Below are 15,530 nucleotides of genomic sequence, written 5' to 3' on the forward strand. Positions count from 1 at the left end.
AAGTGGCATAGCGGCGTCATTCACGGCGAACCCCTCCTAATACCTGTACCTCTCCTGCCCAGCCTCTGGCAAGTTCCAGTCTTCTCATTTCTCTTTGAATTTTACGAATAACCTGCCACCACCCCAATGAGAACTCCCACTTGAGCTTTGCCCACAGGGAGCGCTTGGCACAGAGCCTGACACAATTGTGTTTGCGGGTGCTGGAGCTGGGTTGGCTTTTCCTGGCTACCTTTGCTCCCCGGGTTCAAAAGTGAGGAGCATCATTCACCTGGAGGATCCAGTTCATCAAATGTTTGTGGAGATTTTAAGGCTGGGGCTGGGGCTCAGTGGCAGAGCACTTGCCTGGCATATGTGAGGCACTGGGTTCCATCCTCAGCACCATATAAAAATAAACAACGGCATTCTGTCCATTTACAACTACAAAAAAAAAAAAAAAATTAGAAAGATTTTAAGGCTTGTCAGGCCACCTGATGGAATGGTAAGCCTGCCTCCCCACCCTCTGGTAGAAAGTGCTGATGTGATTCAAACTCAGTGTGATGGAGACCACCGGCCTGACACTCTTTTACTGTTTGAATTAGTTCATCAGTTCTCAACTTTTGGGGTCTCAAATTTTACACTATTAAAAATTACAGGAAACTGGGGTTGGGTTTCTGGCTCAGCGGTAGAGGACTCATCTAGCATGTGCCTGGCCCTGGGTTCAGTCCTCAGCACCACATAAAAATAAATAAAATAAAGATTATTGTGTCCAACTGCAACTAAAAAGTATCTTAAAAATTACAGGAAACTTATTTTGTTTATGTGTGCTCTGTCAGTATCATTTTAGAATTAAAACTGAGATGTTTAAAACACAAGAATACAGAAGCACACATTCCAAGAGTCACCTGTGATGATGTCATCACATGTCACATCCTCTCTGGAAAACTCCGTCTACATTTATGAGACAGTAGGGGATAAGAAAAAAAATGACAGGATTGCGAAAACAGTTTGGCCTTTTGAACCCACTAAAAAGGTCTCAGGGACTCTCGGGGGATCCCTGAAGCCCACCGTGATAACTGTTGAACTAGAAAACTTGTTACAACCTCTAAGGACACCTGCAGTCTCAGCTGTCACCCTCCTCTCCTCATTCGGGGCCGCGCCCTAGGAGTGGGGCCGGGTCTGTGTGACTGGTTGTGGGGTGGCTGAGCTTTATTACTGTTATCGGTACTGATTTATCAGGCCTTTTGAGAAGGAACTTCATGAGTGCCAACGCACCTGCGTGGGCCCTGCATTCCTGGAGGTGCCGTCACATCCTCCCTCCCCTCCCCCCAGGTGTGGCATCCCTCTTTGCCTGGACTTTCCTTTGCAGAAGGGAGGGCCAGGCCAGAGCTTCCTGGATCTCCCAAGCAGAATGTGCTTGAGGCCTGCGTCACTCACTCGTGTGTGCCTGGGTTGTGTAAGGAAGGAATGTGGGAAATGGCTTGACTTTGATAAAGGTGTGGAGGAGGGCAGCCCTTGCGTTCCAGGAGCTGTTAACAGGCGGGGCAGCTGGAAGCTTGTTCACCAGGCTTGAATTCCACCCTTTCTGGAGAAGTGTAAAGCCTGGAGGAACCGCACAGAGAGCATTTCTATTCCTGCTCCTTCCCTTTGAAGACTGACCCTAATCTCATTTCTCTCCACCGTCCCTCCCCACCCCCAAATCCTTAAGCTAAAGCTGATGGAGACCTACATGTACAATGAAAAGCTGGTTCCACGCCTGGGAGAATTAGTACTCAGTGGGCTAGAGAGATGAGTATCCCAGGGCTGCATAAATTATAGGTTCCCCAAAATCATTAGTGTAAATGGGAGACCAGAGCACCACACCCGCAGCCTGTGGGCTCAGCCCGTCTCCGCCTGTGAGAGAAGTCAGGGCTGTTCCTCTGCTTCATCCTCCTCCCCACCTTTCTGTCTTTTCTGCAAACACTCTGTGATGTTCCTTTGAAATCTGACTTTGAGGTAGGAAGAGCCTGTAGTAGTTTTCCACGGCTCATTTTCTTAATTCCCATTTTACATAATGATACCTCTCTCCTTCCTCCTGTGACTCCGGTGGGGAGGGGGGGCAGGAAGACAGACCCTGGGGGTCAAAGTGTTTGGCAGGGAATTTCTCTTGCCAGCTCTTTTTCTCCTTGACTGCTCAAGTTCCAGTCCTGATGGAGCTGGTTAATAATTCTTTGAAAAAGATCTGAAGTGTCTATTTATGAATCTCAGGCTACTCACCGAAGCATTTTAAGCCCTTTAGCAGAGGTGGAATTAAGTCACATGATCTGCTTTCTGGTTAATGGCTTATAATGCTTTACTAGTTTCTGTGGGGCTGGGTGGTGGAGCTCACAGCCGGGGAGACCAATGAATTCCCTGTAGACTTGAAGAAGCCAGATGCCCTCCCAGGTGAAAGACCATCTTCGTGGGAGGTGGTGTGGGGGCACTGTGCCTCAGTCTTGCCCCTGGCTCGGCCCTGCCTGGTGTTTGCTTTCTGACCTTTTCTCCGTGGGTGAATGCAGGCACCCGATGAGATCATCTCCACTCTCCCTTCCAGCTCGGAACAGTCTGTGGTCCCCCAGAGATGCCGGGGATTGATCATCATTTCAACATGACCCGAGATGAACGAAAAAAAAGGAATCTTTCCATCAGGGTCGACTGGCTGCATTCATCGGCCAAAAAAAGTCTAGTTTTCAAGAGGTTGTTGATGAAGATGATGAGCGTTGACATTTTTAAGAGATGTCCCAGGTGCCAAGAGCTGCTGGTGCTTTTTTCATGGATCAACTTATTTAATTTTAAGCTGCACAGAGAAGCTCTGTATCTGGAGGCGCTTGGATTTTATATGTTTTTTAAGCTGACAGACAGATGTTCATTTAAGTCCTTGCTCTGCTTCTTGCTGCCTGGGTGACCTTGACCCTGTTCCCTTAACCAACGAGAGCCTCAGAGCTCTCTGCCCCTCTGATGAGAGACGGATGGTGCATGAAGCTCCCCCACCATCGGGCGCAGTGCGAGTGCGTGCCTACCGCAGCCCTGGAGAGAAGTCCCTTGGAGTGGAGTGGAAATGTCCAGCAGACCTTTCTCTTAGTTTTCACATAAGGCGATTTTTAACATTTCAACACCTCTCTGAGCGGCTGGGAGGCAGCCTGCAGTGATCCCCAGGAGCTTGGTGCAGGACAGATACCTACAGTCAAGTTCTGCCTGTGCCACCCAGCTGTGTGACCTCCGTCAAGTTCTTAACTTCTCTGACCCTCCATGTCCTCATCTGGAAAATGAGGGTAGTAAGAGAACTAATTGTCTTCACTCAGGTACCGAGCACTTAGGATAGGGCTATAAATGTTCCCCATTATGGTCATTATTGCCATCTAATTATTTTTATTATTATTGCTATCATAGAATTCATTAGCACATCAAGTATTTAATAGGCTCCACATGTGTACATAACATTGCACTTGGTACAGAGATGAAGGATGCCAACGGTGAGGGATGTCCCTGTGATTCCCACCATCCACCGTCACAGTCCACGTGGAGACTGGTTCAGCCAACCCCCCTGAACACCCACCAAGGCTCAGACAAGGAAACCAAACAGGAGTCAGACCATTCCTGCCCCCAGGGAACTCACCGTCTGGCCAAGAAGCCAGACCCAGGGAGAGAGTGGCACAGCACCAAAGGGCAGGCACTTGAGTGACCACCCAGGGCCACATCTGGCTCTACCAGCCACCAGCCACAGGCCCTTTGCACGTCTGAACCACTCTTTCCTCGGGAGTGAAATAAAGGTGATATGAATACTGTCTTTAACTTTTTAAATTTTGTTTGAGCTGGGGGTGGGTTCTCACAGAGTCGCCCAGGCTGCGCTTGGACTCCTGGGCTCCAGTGGTCCTCCTGCTTTGGCCTCCAGGGGAGCTGGACTAGAGGCTGGCAGCACCAGCCTCACTGTCCACCTTCTTCTACTTAACAGTGTTGATCGGGGCTGCTGTGTGTCAGGCAGTTGGGGAAAGGGACCACTGTGGTGGGGCGGAGGACAGAGCCCTGCACTCCCCTCCTGGAGCTAACTGGACCTGGGGGAGACAGAACACAAGTCGGGGTGTGTAAGGATCAGAGCCACGGGGGGATAAAGACCAGAAGGGGCAGAGGCCTGGTGGCGCGAGGAGCCAAGGCAGGTGGCTGGGTGGCCTCTGGGAAGCTGGAAGTACCTCAGCAGCCTGTGTTTCTGGGCTTGGGAGCCAGGGGACCTGCTGGGCAGGGTTGGGGACAGCGTGAGAATTCAGGAGGTGAGGCGCCGGGTGCCTGGCACACGCGAGGGCTTTGGGGAAGCACCAGCTACTATTTTAAGCCATGGCTCAGGGCTGAGGCCAGGGTGCAGAGCCGAGGTGGAGCCCAGGGTGACTCAGCCCCTGAGGGCGGGCCGCAGTGCTTCCCAGGGAGGGCCTGCCTGGAGCCTGCAGGAATGAGTGGGAGTCTGCTGGAGGGGCATTCCGGCAGGGCTGCAGGCCAGGCTGGGGTCCACAGCCTCCAGGGACCCTGGGCTGGTGGGGGGTGGGGCTGGGAGGTAGATGGGAAGCAGACAGAGTGGCCCCAGAGGCTGGGTGTCCAGTATTTGCTGGAGACTCCTGAAATGCTCAGAATCAGGGGTGGAAAGAGTCAGATTTGTGTTTTAATAAGATGCACGACGGAGGTAGGCGCTCCAGGCAACCTGCACAGCGAGGATTAACCGGCCCAGTGTGGAGTGGCCTGCAGGATGGGAGGCAGCCCTTCATTTATCAGTCACTCATCCAGCCTGCGCGTGCCCAAGGTCTAGCTCTGCACCAGGCACAAGCACTGATGGGCCACACTGTGAGCAAAACTGTTCACGCGGGGTGAAGGGACAAGCAAGTTGGGGGGGGGGGGGCGTGCGAGGAGAATGCCACCGATCCAGCCAGCGTTATGACCAGGCTGGCCACTGAAAGCAGCCAGAGCTCAGCCCACGGGAGCTCTCGCCTTCAGGCCACTCGGCTGGGTGGCTGAGTGGCACGAGGCCTCAGAGTGGGCAGGCCCCTGCTGCGCACGGGTGGCTCACGTCTATCTTCCCAATAGCTCAGGAGGCTGAGGCAAGAGGATGGTGAGTTCAAAGCCAGCCTCAGCCAAAGTGAGGCTCTAAGCAACTCAGTGAGAGCCTGTGGACATGGCTCAGTGGCCGAGTGCCCCTGAGTTCAATACCTGGTACTCCCCACAGCCACCCCCCAAAAGAAACCAGAGTGGGCAGGCCTTCTGATTCCTAAGGGAGACCGGGCTTTCCTGTGTGACACTTCGGTGGTTGGAATGAGAACAGTGTGTATTGTGCGCATGTCCTTCTTAGGATGGACTGTGGAGAGAGCGCTCAGGAGGTGAGACGTAGGACTATGAGGTGGTGATCGGTGTGTGTGCATGTGTGTGCACGCGCGTGTGTGTGCGTGCGTGTGTGCATATGTGTGTGCATGATGTGTCTACGTGTGTGTGTGTGTGTGTTTCCAGGCAGAGAGGAGCCTGTGCCAAGGACCAAGGGAAAATCTTGGTGTTTTTGAGGAACTGAAAGAAAGCCCCGGGCTGGGGCGTGCCTCAGTGCCCAAGAGGCCCTGGGTTCACTCCCCTGCACTAATAATTTAAATAAATAAGAAGAACAAGCCCAAAGTCAGGTGTGGCGAAGCACACCCATAATCCCAGTTCCTCAGGAGGCCGAGACAGGAGGATCACAACAAGTTCAAGGGGAACTGTCCCGGGGTCATGGGCGACTTACCGAGTTCTCAGAACATAATTAAAAACAGGACTGAGAATGGGTCTAAGTGGTGGAGCACGGGGTCCTATCCCAGTCTCAGCACTGGCGGGGCAAGGGGGTGTGTGTTCCTGACCCCAAGGGACGGGAGGCTGGAGGATCTCAAGGTCAAAGCCAGCCTCAGCGACTTGGCAGGACCTTGTATGAAAACAAAAAATAAGAAAGGGCTGGAGACATGGCTCTGTGTAAAGTACCCGGAGCTTGGAGTGGCTCAGAATGAGGCGCGGGGCAGGGTCACGCGGTGTCTCCAGGCTGCGACGGAGAGCTGGGTCCATCCTGAGAGCAGCAGGCTGGAGGACCACAGGCAGGCAGTGCCTCCATGGGAGGTGACTTTGGAGCAGGGAGGTTGGCACGATCTTACAGAGGTCACAGAGCAAGACCTTTGGCCTCTTCCAGGCTTTATCTCCCAGGCCAGAGTGTCCCCCATGTGCCTGAGGAAAAGCAGCAGCTCAGATGCCCATTAAACATGAAGACTCCAAGCACCTCTCTGTGACCCCACTTCTAACCCAGGCTGCCTTACCCCTGAGCCTCATCCCCAACCCCAGTCCTTTTTATTTTTTATTTTGAGACAGGGTCTCACTAAATTGCTGAGGCTGGCCTCAGCCTCCCAAATCTCTGGGATTACAGGTGTGCACTACCACGCCGGGCAGGACCCTGTAATTTTAAGGAACATCCTGTCTATTCTGACCCTTGAGCCAATTTGGGAAATGCTGCTGCAAGTTCAGGAGTCATTGCAGGTTTCTGACTTAAGGGTCTGAAATTAGAAAGATTTCAGGAGAGCCAGTGTGCAGGCCTGGGCTTCAAGAGGCCTGTGAGGGTCTGGATGTAGCCTGTGGAAGCGACTGTGTGAATTTCCCAGGCGGATGGGACCAAGCACGGAGTCTCCTTATCCTACAGCGGGCTCATGTTCTGATAATCATTGCAAACTGGAAATACTGTAAATGGGAAATGCACTGGACATACCTCCTCGACTGCGCGCCCTGGCTCAGCCACAGGGTGCTGGACAGCGCGCCGGTCCAGGTGTGCCCTCCTGACGGCGGGGAATGGAGCTGCGTTCTTTGCACTGCCCCTCAGCATCAGGAGGCCCTAGCTCACCGTCCTGCCAGTCTGCGGAGAGAACAGATTCACAATTCCAAGTGCAGTTCCCACTGAAGGCTCAGTATGGAGCTACCCTAAGCCACAGGCCACCGCTCCATGGGCCGGGCACCCACACATCAGAGATGTGCTCTCCTGTGGTTCTGGAGCTGCCCGTCTGAGACCAAGGTGTCGTCGGGGCTGGTGCCTTGTGGCGATGCTCAGGGAGGGACACGCTGTCCCCATCTCTGTCCTGGAAGTTCCCAGGACGGCCTCCCTCCTGCCTTCTGGTCGTTACTAGCAACCATTGGCATTCCTTGGCTTACGGCCAAGTCAGTCCAGTGCCTGCTCCCATCGTCACCCAGATTGTCACATGGAGTGCTGCCGGGGTGTCTCTTTGTATCTGTTTGTATCAGGACTCAGTGATTGGGTTTCAGGGCCACCTGAATGCCATCATCTTAATGTGACAGGTCTGCAAAAACCCTGTTTCCAAATAAGATCCATTCACAGGGACTGGGGGTTAAGGCTTCAACATGGCCTTGCGGGGGACACAGTTCAGTCTTCAGTGGAGATACTCTGGTGGACAGCAGTACCCATCATCACCATCACCATCATCATCTTCACCATCACCATCATCACCATCATCACCACCATCACCACCATCATCATCACCATCACCATCACCACCATCACCATCACCACCATCACCATCACCATCACCATCACCACCATCACCATCACCATCATCACCACCATCATCACCACCATCACCATCACCATCACCATCCACCACCATCACCATCACCATCACCACCATCACCGTCACCATCACCATCACCATCATCACCATCACCATCACCACCACCATCATCACCATCACCATCACCATCACCACCACCATCCACCACCATCACCATCACCATCACCACCATCACCATCACCATCACCATCACCATCATCACCATCACCATTACCATCACCACCACCACCACCACCACCACCATCACCATCACCATCACCACCATCACTTCCACCATCACCACCATCACCACCATCACCACCATCACCACCATCACCATCACCATCACCACCATCACTTCCACCATCACCACCATCACCACCATCACCACCATCACCACCACCACCACCACCATCACCATCACCATCACCATCACCACCATCACCACCACCACCACCATCACCATCACCATCACCATCACCATCACCACCATCACCATCACCACCACCACCATCACCATCACCACCACCACCACCATCATCACCATCACCACCACCACCACCATCATCACCATCACCATCACCATCATCACCATCACCATCATCACTTCCACCACCACCACCATCACCATCACCATCACCATCACCATCATCACCATCACCATCATCACTTCCACCACCATCACCATCACCATCACCACCACCATCACCATCACCATCACCATCACCATCATCACCATCACCACCATCACCATCACCACCACCATCACCATCACCATCACCATCATCACCATCACCACCATCACCATCACCATCACCATCACCACCACCACCACCATCACCATCACCATCACCATCACCATCACCACCACCATCACCATCACCATCATTGTCTCTGAGCATCTGCTCACCTGCTGTGCTGCAGCCTCCCTCCACACGGGTTCACACCATGCTCCTCTTCTTCACAGGCGCAGACTGAGGCTGGAAGAATGTGGCATCTGACCCACGGCCGTGTGACATCACAGGGTCAGACCTTGGCTAGAAAGCACGGTTGGAGCAGGAGAAGGAAGAAGAGGTGTGATAAGTGCTGGGAGCAGGAGCAGGGGTCGGCTTGGGGTCCCGTCCTGCGCCCCCGCAGGGCTGGGCTGGCCTGGTTGTCTCTGTCTCCTTATCTGTAAGGTGGACCCGGCTCTGTCACAGGGTCCCAGGGAGGCGTTTGTAAGAGGTCAGGCAAGGTCCCCAGGGCGTGTCAGCTCTCAGTGGCCGCTGGGCTGGGGGTGCAGCCCACGGTGGAGCACTTACCAGCACAAGGTGGCCCTGGGTCGAGCCCCTTCACCGCGAGAAGAGAGTGTGAGTCTAACTCGCGTCCTTCAGATATTAAGAAAGAGAAGAGATGGTGACAGCAGGAGTCGTGGTGGACATCAGCTCAGGGAAGGGGCCTGCTTTGTCTTCCTGCTTTGCTTTGCCGTTAGTCGGGTGCTGGGTACAATCCAGGGGTGCTCTCCCCCTTTTTCTTTTTCTGTTTTTAGGGGCAGGTCTCCCTAAGTTGCTGGGGTCTCACAAAGTTGTCCCATCTGGCTTTCAACTTGCTGTCCTCTTGCCTCAGCCTCCCAAATCGCTGGAATCACAGGCTTGTGCCACCACGCCCCGCCAGGTGCCCGCAGGGCGAGGACGGTGCAGAGGGAGGCAGCTGGTCTGGGACGGCTCCTGGTCCGGGGCCTGATGGATTCCCTTCATCCTTGTCCCGTGAGAGCCCTGGCTGGTGGCTGTGGGGGTGTCGGGTCGTGATCGCAGAAGGAAGAAAAGGCACACTGCAGGCAGCTACCCAGAAGACAAGGACCGGGGAGCAAGTGGCGGGGAGCAGAGGTGGCCTTGACGGGGGGACGCAGCAGCTGGGCACCTGCAGGCTCTGTCCTAAGGACCCAGCAGCCCGCTCCTCCCCAGGGGGCAGCTGTACTTACCCAGCTTCACCTGCCTCAGCCCCAGGAGCCGGGGTCCCTGCTGTCCCTGCACCTTCTGCCCCGTCTTCACGAAAGCCCAGGGACACTGTCACCCTCAGTCACAGACTTGGGATCGCAGGCCCAGAGGGTTGACCAACTTGTCTGGCCTTGCACACAGGCGTGGCGGGGGCCGCCTACCTTACTGACCTGCAGGGCCTTCCTCTGGATGCCTTTCTTCTGTACTGGGGATTGAACCCAGGCGTGCTTGACTACCGAGCCACATCCCAGCCCTATCATAAATATCTTATTTAGAGGCAGAGTCTCACTGAGTTGCTGAGGCTGGCTTTGAACTCACCACCCTCCTGCCTCAGCCTCCCGAGCTGCTGGGACCCCAGGTGTGCGCCACCCTGCCCAGTTTGAAACCACTTCTTCCTTGATGAAGTGTGTTCTGTCTGGGAGCAGAAGGTGTACCTGTGTTCCTCCCGCCCCAAGACAATCCTACAGGTAAGAAGTCCGTAAGAGTCAGGTTGCAAGACTTGTTGGCTTCCAGGAGCCTTCTAGAAAGACGACACCCTCCAGGGGACCCGCCCTGCGGCCCCGAGTCAGATCGGAGTCCCTCAGGAGACTTTTCAGGGAGGAGGCAGATGGCTAACTGTGGGGAAGAATTTCCAAAATGAAAATAAACCAGCAAACAACTGAGTGGCTGACAGAGACCCGGGACTTCTCCTCCCCGAGTCCAGCACGCAGGAGGGAGAACACATCCTTTTAGAAATCTGCTGTCCCTGGAGACACTTAAGAAGTGAACGTATTTTTAAAAATGTCACGGAATGCCAAATTGATGTAAGATCACGCCAGTGGTGATGGAGGCTCGGAGCAAGGCAAAGCCAGCCGGAGGTGAGCGCGACTTGGCCTCTTGGGAACCGCGGAGGAGACCAGGGAGCCAAGAGCCCGAGGGGCGTCCGCCGGGGGCAGCCTGCTCCGTCCTGCCTGCGCCTCCCCAGCGCCTGCCCCTCTGATTCGCCTCTAAAACGGGGGCCGGGGCTGGGGACGGAGGAGGAGGCCTACCTTCGTCTACTGACTGCATCTCCTTCTGAGATCCTTACAGGCGGAGGCTCTTTTCCCTGATGTGCGGACCTACTGGAAACTTCCTTGTGGGTCACTCCCATGGTGGTCTCCCAGCTCCATCTTTAACTGGGAGCCTGAGGCTGGGCGCTGTGGTGCACGCCTATAACCCTGGCAACTCAGGAGGCTGAGGCAGGAGGATTACAGGTTTGAGGCCAGCCTCAGCAACGAAAGCCCCAGATGGCCTCTCACCTCTAGAGACCAGAGCGAAGATCATGGCTTTTATCAGTTAAGGTATTTTTTGTAGTATGGGGGTTGAACAGAGGGGTGCTCCATCCCTTAGCTACCCCCGGGCTTTCGTTTTTCTGAGATTCACGTGGAGAGGCCGCCTGGTCTCCCTGAGTTACCTGATCCTCCTCCCTCAGCCTCCTGAGTCCCTGGGGTTTCAGGCCTGGCCGCTGAGCCCGGCTGCCCGCGAGGCTTTCCAGTGGCCTCTTCTTGGTCTAGGCACTTCTGCACTTGCCCCCTGTGGTCGTTCTCCACATCAGACCCCGGCTCCCCCAGCACCCCAGTCTGCTGGGCCCCTGCTCTGGTCGGAGCTTCTGCTCTCCTCCTGCCACCCTCCTTGCGGCAGCCCAGGAAGCAGCCTGGGGCCTCGGGTTTAACCTGGCTCCCGCCGCCCTGCGGGTTGGGTCTTGGGCTCCCCGCCCTCGCCCTCTCCCTGGCTGCCCGGCCGGCGGGTCAGCGGCAGGACTCACCTGGCAGGCCCGTGAGCCCCCGGAGGCACAGGCCGGCTCTGCCGCTTTCCCCTCCCGTCCACCGCAGCTCCGGACACAGTGCCCAGCGAGGGCCAGGGGGACCAGTCAGTCCTGGTGCCGCCCGGGATGCTCCCGTCCAGGGCCGTGCTCGCGCCTCAGGGTCGGTCCCACGAGATCCACGGAGCTGAGAGCTGCCCACACCGGGGACGTGGCTCGACAGATGGCCCCGTGAAGTGCTGGCGCAGGTGGCCAGTCACACGGAGGCAGAGCACACGATCACCCACGGGCATGACGACGGCGTTCCTGGCTGCGGTCACGCTGCCGTGCTTCTTGACGATCATTTCGAGTAGAGGCATGGAGAGGTCGCCTGGGGCAGCCGGCCAGGTCCACGGGCAGCAGCCCGCTCACCTCGGGCCTACGGCCCCCAGCTTGGTCTTCCTGAGCTCGATTCAGTCTCACGCTGTCCTGCCCCCGGAGCCGCAGGACAGGGTGTCCCCGCAGGGTGCCGTGGTGCCCACACGCGCAGAGACCTTGCGACCCCAGGCAGCACAGCACCCCTTTACCTGGCAAACAAGGACCAGGGGAGCCCAGGCAGCGTGGCCAGGCCACCGCCAAGCTAGTGGGCAGGGCTGGATGCCGTGCAGACTCGGCCAGCAGCCCCTGGGGACGGGTGGGAGAGGCCCGGTGCAGGTTTGCTCTTCCAGGAACAGGAGGCAGGGAGTGGGCAGGTGGAGGTACTCAGTGTTAGCCAGGTCCCAGCGGCTGGGAGCTGTTCTTGTCCCCATTTAAAATGAGAGTTGAGGACCTTGCCCATGGTCACCCGGTTACTAGTCTCACCTGCACATCTGTATCACAGGGTCTGGGGGGGTCCCTGATCTGCCTTTTTTTTTGATGCTGGAGATTAAACCCCGGGGCCCTCAACCGCTGAGCTACATCCCCAGCCCCCCCTTTTTTTAAATTTTTTTTTTTTTTTTGGTTGTTGACAGGCCTTTATTTATTTACTTATCTGTGGTGCTGAGAATCGAACCCAGTGCCTCACACATGCAGGCAAGCCTCTACCAACTGGGCCCCAGCCACAGCCCCTCCCCAGCCCTTTTGTATTTTTTATTTTGAGACAGGGTCTCACCAAGTAGCTTAGGGCCTCGGTAAATTGCAGAGGCTGTCCTCAAACTTGCAGTCTCCTGCCTCAGCCTCCCAAGGCCCCGGGATCAGAGCCACCCTGACCCACGTAACACCTGCCTTTCTAAGGAGATCTGCGGTTGTTCTTACCCTCAAGCAAGTTGAGAAAAGCTCACTTTCTAGAAAAGCCTGGAGGAACGGAGGAACCAACTTTGCCAGTCAACTCTGCTGTCCCTGCGGCTGTCACTCTCTGCCTTAGGGGACTCTTGTCCCTCGGCCTCCCTGGAGCGTTCCAGCTGGGGTGAGCTCAGGTGGGGCAGCTGGGCCCTGCTGGCCTCGGTCCCAGGCCACCTTCCTCCCTTTCGAAGTCCTGCTTATCTCGGGGAGGCCCTTGCCCTGTCCCTCTCACCCTGCCCTGCCCACCTCTTTCTTCTTGAAAATATTTAAAGACTTCTTCCAAGGCCGTTAAAGCCACAGGGTCACAATCCAAGCACATTTTTTTTTTTTTTTAAATGCATCACATTAAAGAAAGGATTCTACCTCAACCGCTGGAGTTCCACAGAATGAAAAAGATCCGATCCGCTTTGGTATTTATTGCTGAACGCAAAGCTGGGAGTTTAAGTGGCGGAGGGCACCTGGTGTCTCACCTGTCATTAGGCCACTGTCACTGCCTGCATCGACACCACGCTCACGGAGTCTGTTTCTTGGCGCCTGGACGGTGCGTCGTCCCACCCACACAGGCCGGAAGGGCCTGGCCGGGGCCTTTGCTGCAGCGATTCTGCCTCCAAACCAGGAGCACAGAGCCCCCGGGAAGCTCTTATGGAAAGGTCCAGGAGGGGGATGGAGACGTCGGAGGGGCGCGTTTCCAGGCTCCAGAAGAGAAACAGTGACTTGCTGACTGCAGTGAAGCCGGTCAGCGGCCACCTCCACGGCCTTGGCTCTCCTGGCCCCTGCTTGCCGCGCCTGAGGCGGTCAGCCACCACCACTGCTGGGAAGCAGCCTCCTGGGAATGGCCCCGCCGAGGGTCTCAGCTCTGAGCCGGCTTGTTCCCTCTTCAGCCCCCCAGGGTCACCTGTCCTGCCCTCTCCTGTCCCTTCTCCCCAGTGACCTTCCTAAAACGCAAACCTGTGTCGCTACTGTGATGTCAAAAACCATCAGTGGCTCGAGATGAGCCCAAGGTTGTGTCATACAGCCTCAGGCCCCGGAGGGCGAGCCTCAGCCTCTCTCTCTGGCCTCGTCTTGGTTTGATCGTTTTATAAGTTATAATTTAAACATCATAAACTCACTTTTAAAATTTTTTTATAATATATTCACACGTGCCCATGATACAACAGTGTGATCTGATGAGTTTCACTCCCTGGTACCTCCCTCCCCCCTCTCCCCCTCCCCCCTCCCCCCTCCCCCCTCTCCCCCTCCCCCCTCCCCCCTCCCCCTCTCCCCCCTCCCCCCCCCTCTCCCCTCTCCCCCCCCTCCCTCCCCCCCTTCTTCTGTTCCGGGTCTCCCTTCTGTTTTTTTAATTTGTTCTAATTAGTCACACGGCAGCAGGACGCGTGTGGACACACTGTGCACAGACGGAGCACAACTCCTCCTTCCTCTAGCTGCACACGGTGCAGAGTCACCCCAGTAGTGTGACCATACATGTACACAGGGCCACAGTGCCTGTCATTCTACTCTCCTTCCCACCCTGCAGCCCCAGCCCCCCCCCCTGCACAATCCAGGTTCCTTTGTTCTTCCCCATCCCCGCCCCCCTCACTACAGATCAGCATCCGCTTATCAGAGAGAACATTCAGCCTTGGTTTGGGGTTGGCCTATTTCACTCAGCATGATGTTCTCCAAGTCCATCCATCTACCTGCAAATGCCATCACCTCATTCTTCTTTAAGGCTGAGTAATATTCCATTGGGTATGTGCCACATTGTCTTTTTATCCATTCATCTATTGAAGGACACATAGTTGAGCTGTTGTGAAGTGAGCTCTATGAACATTGATGTGGCTGCATCACTGTAGTGTGCTGATTTTCAGTCTTTGGGGTATAAACCAAGGAGTGGGATAGCTGGGTCAAATGGTGCTTTCATTCCACATTTTCTGGGGAACCTCCATAACTGATTTCCAAAGTGGCCGCACGGATTTGCAGTCCCACCAGCAATGTATGCCTTTCCCCCACATCCTCAACAACACTTTTATTGCTTGGATTCTTGATAATTGCCATTCTGACTGGAGTGAGAGTAAACCCACTTTTAAAAGATAAAGGGAACCGAGTGGGTGGTGCAGGATGTGATCCAGTGATTTGGGAGGCCGAGGTAGGAGGGTGCCAAGTGGCAGACCAGCCTCACAACTCAGTGAGACCCTGCCTCAAATAAAAAAAATAAAAAGAACTAGTGGTAAAGCACCCCTGGGTTCAATCCCCCCAATAAGTAAGTAAAGTGTCTAGGGGCTGGACGGAGCTCAGCGTTCCCGAGGCCCTGGTTTCAGCCCTGCGGTGCCGGTTCTGTAATCATTTGTTGTCTTCAGTACTGGGGATCAAACCCAGGCTCTTGCACATGCTCAAGGGCTCTACCATGGAGCTACCTACACCTTCAGCCCTTTTCAAATTTTGTTTTGAGACAGAGTCTCATTAAGTTGCCCAGGCTGGCCTCCAACTTGCCATCCTCCTGCCTCGGCCTCCACAGTAGCTGCATTCCAGGAAAATTCAGGGTCTATGAAAAAAAACTGCAAAATCAGTCTGTGCTTCTGCACAACGTGGAGTCAGTTCTAGATGAACCCCATGGCTCTGCGGGAACCCGCAGGGGCCTGTGCCTCCTCTCCCAGCAGGTCACCTGTCTGCTCAAAAAACCACGTCCTCAGGGAAACGCTCTGGGCCCTCACCAGCACTTTCCCCTCCAGAGCAGCCCCAGCTCCCCTGCTGCCCCCAGAGGGGCGTGGGCATCCTCTACACCTACACCGTGCCTGGGGCACAATTTTTTTGGGCGGGGTGGGGACTGGAGATTGAACCCAGGGGCACTGGGACCCAGCTGTGCCCCCAGCCCTTCTCATTTATTTTGAGACGGGGTCTGGCTAAACAGCT

This window comes from Callospermophilus lateralis, chromosome 3 (assembly GCF_048772815.1).
Source record: "Callospermophilus lateralis isolate mCalLat2 chromosome 3, mCalLat2.hap1, whole genome shotgun sequence".
NCBI classification, from domain to species: domain Eukaryota; kingdom Metazoa; phylum Chordata; class Mammalia; order Rodentia; family Sciuridae; genus Callospermophilus; species Callospermophilus lateralis.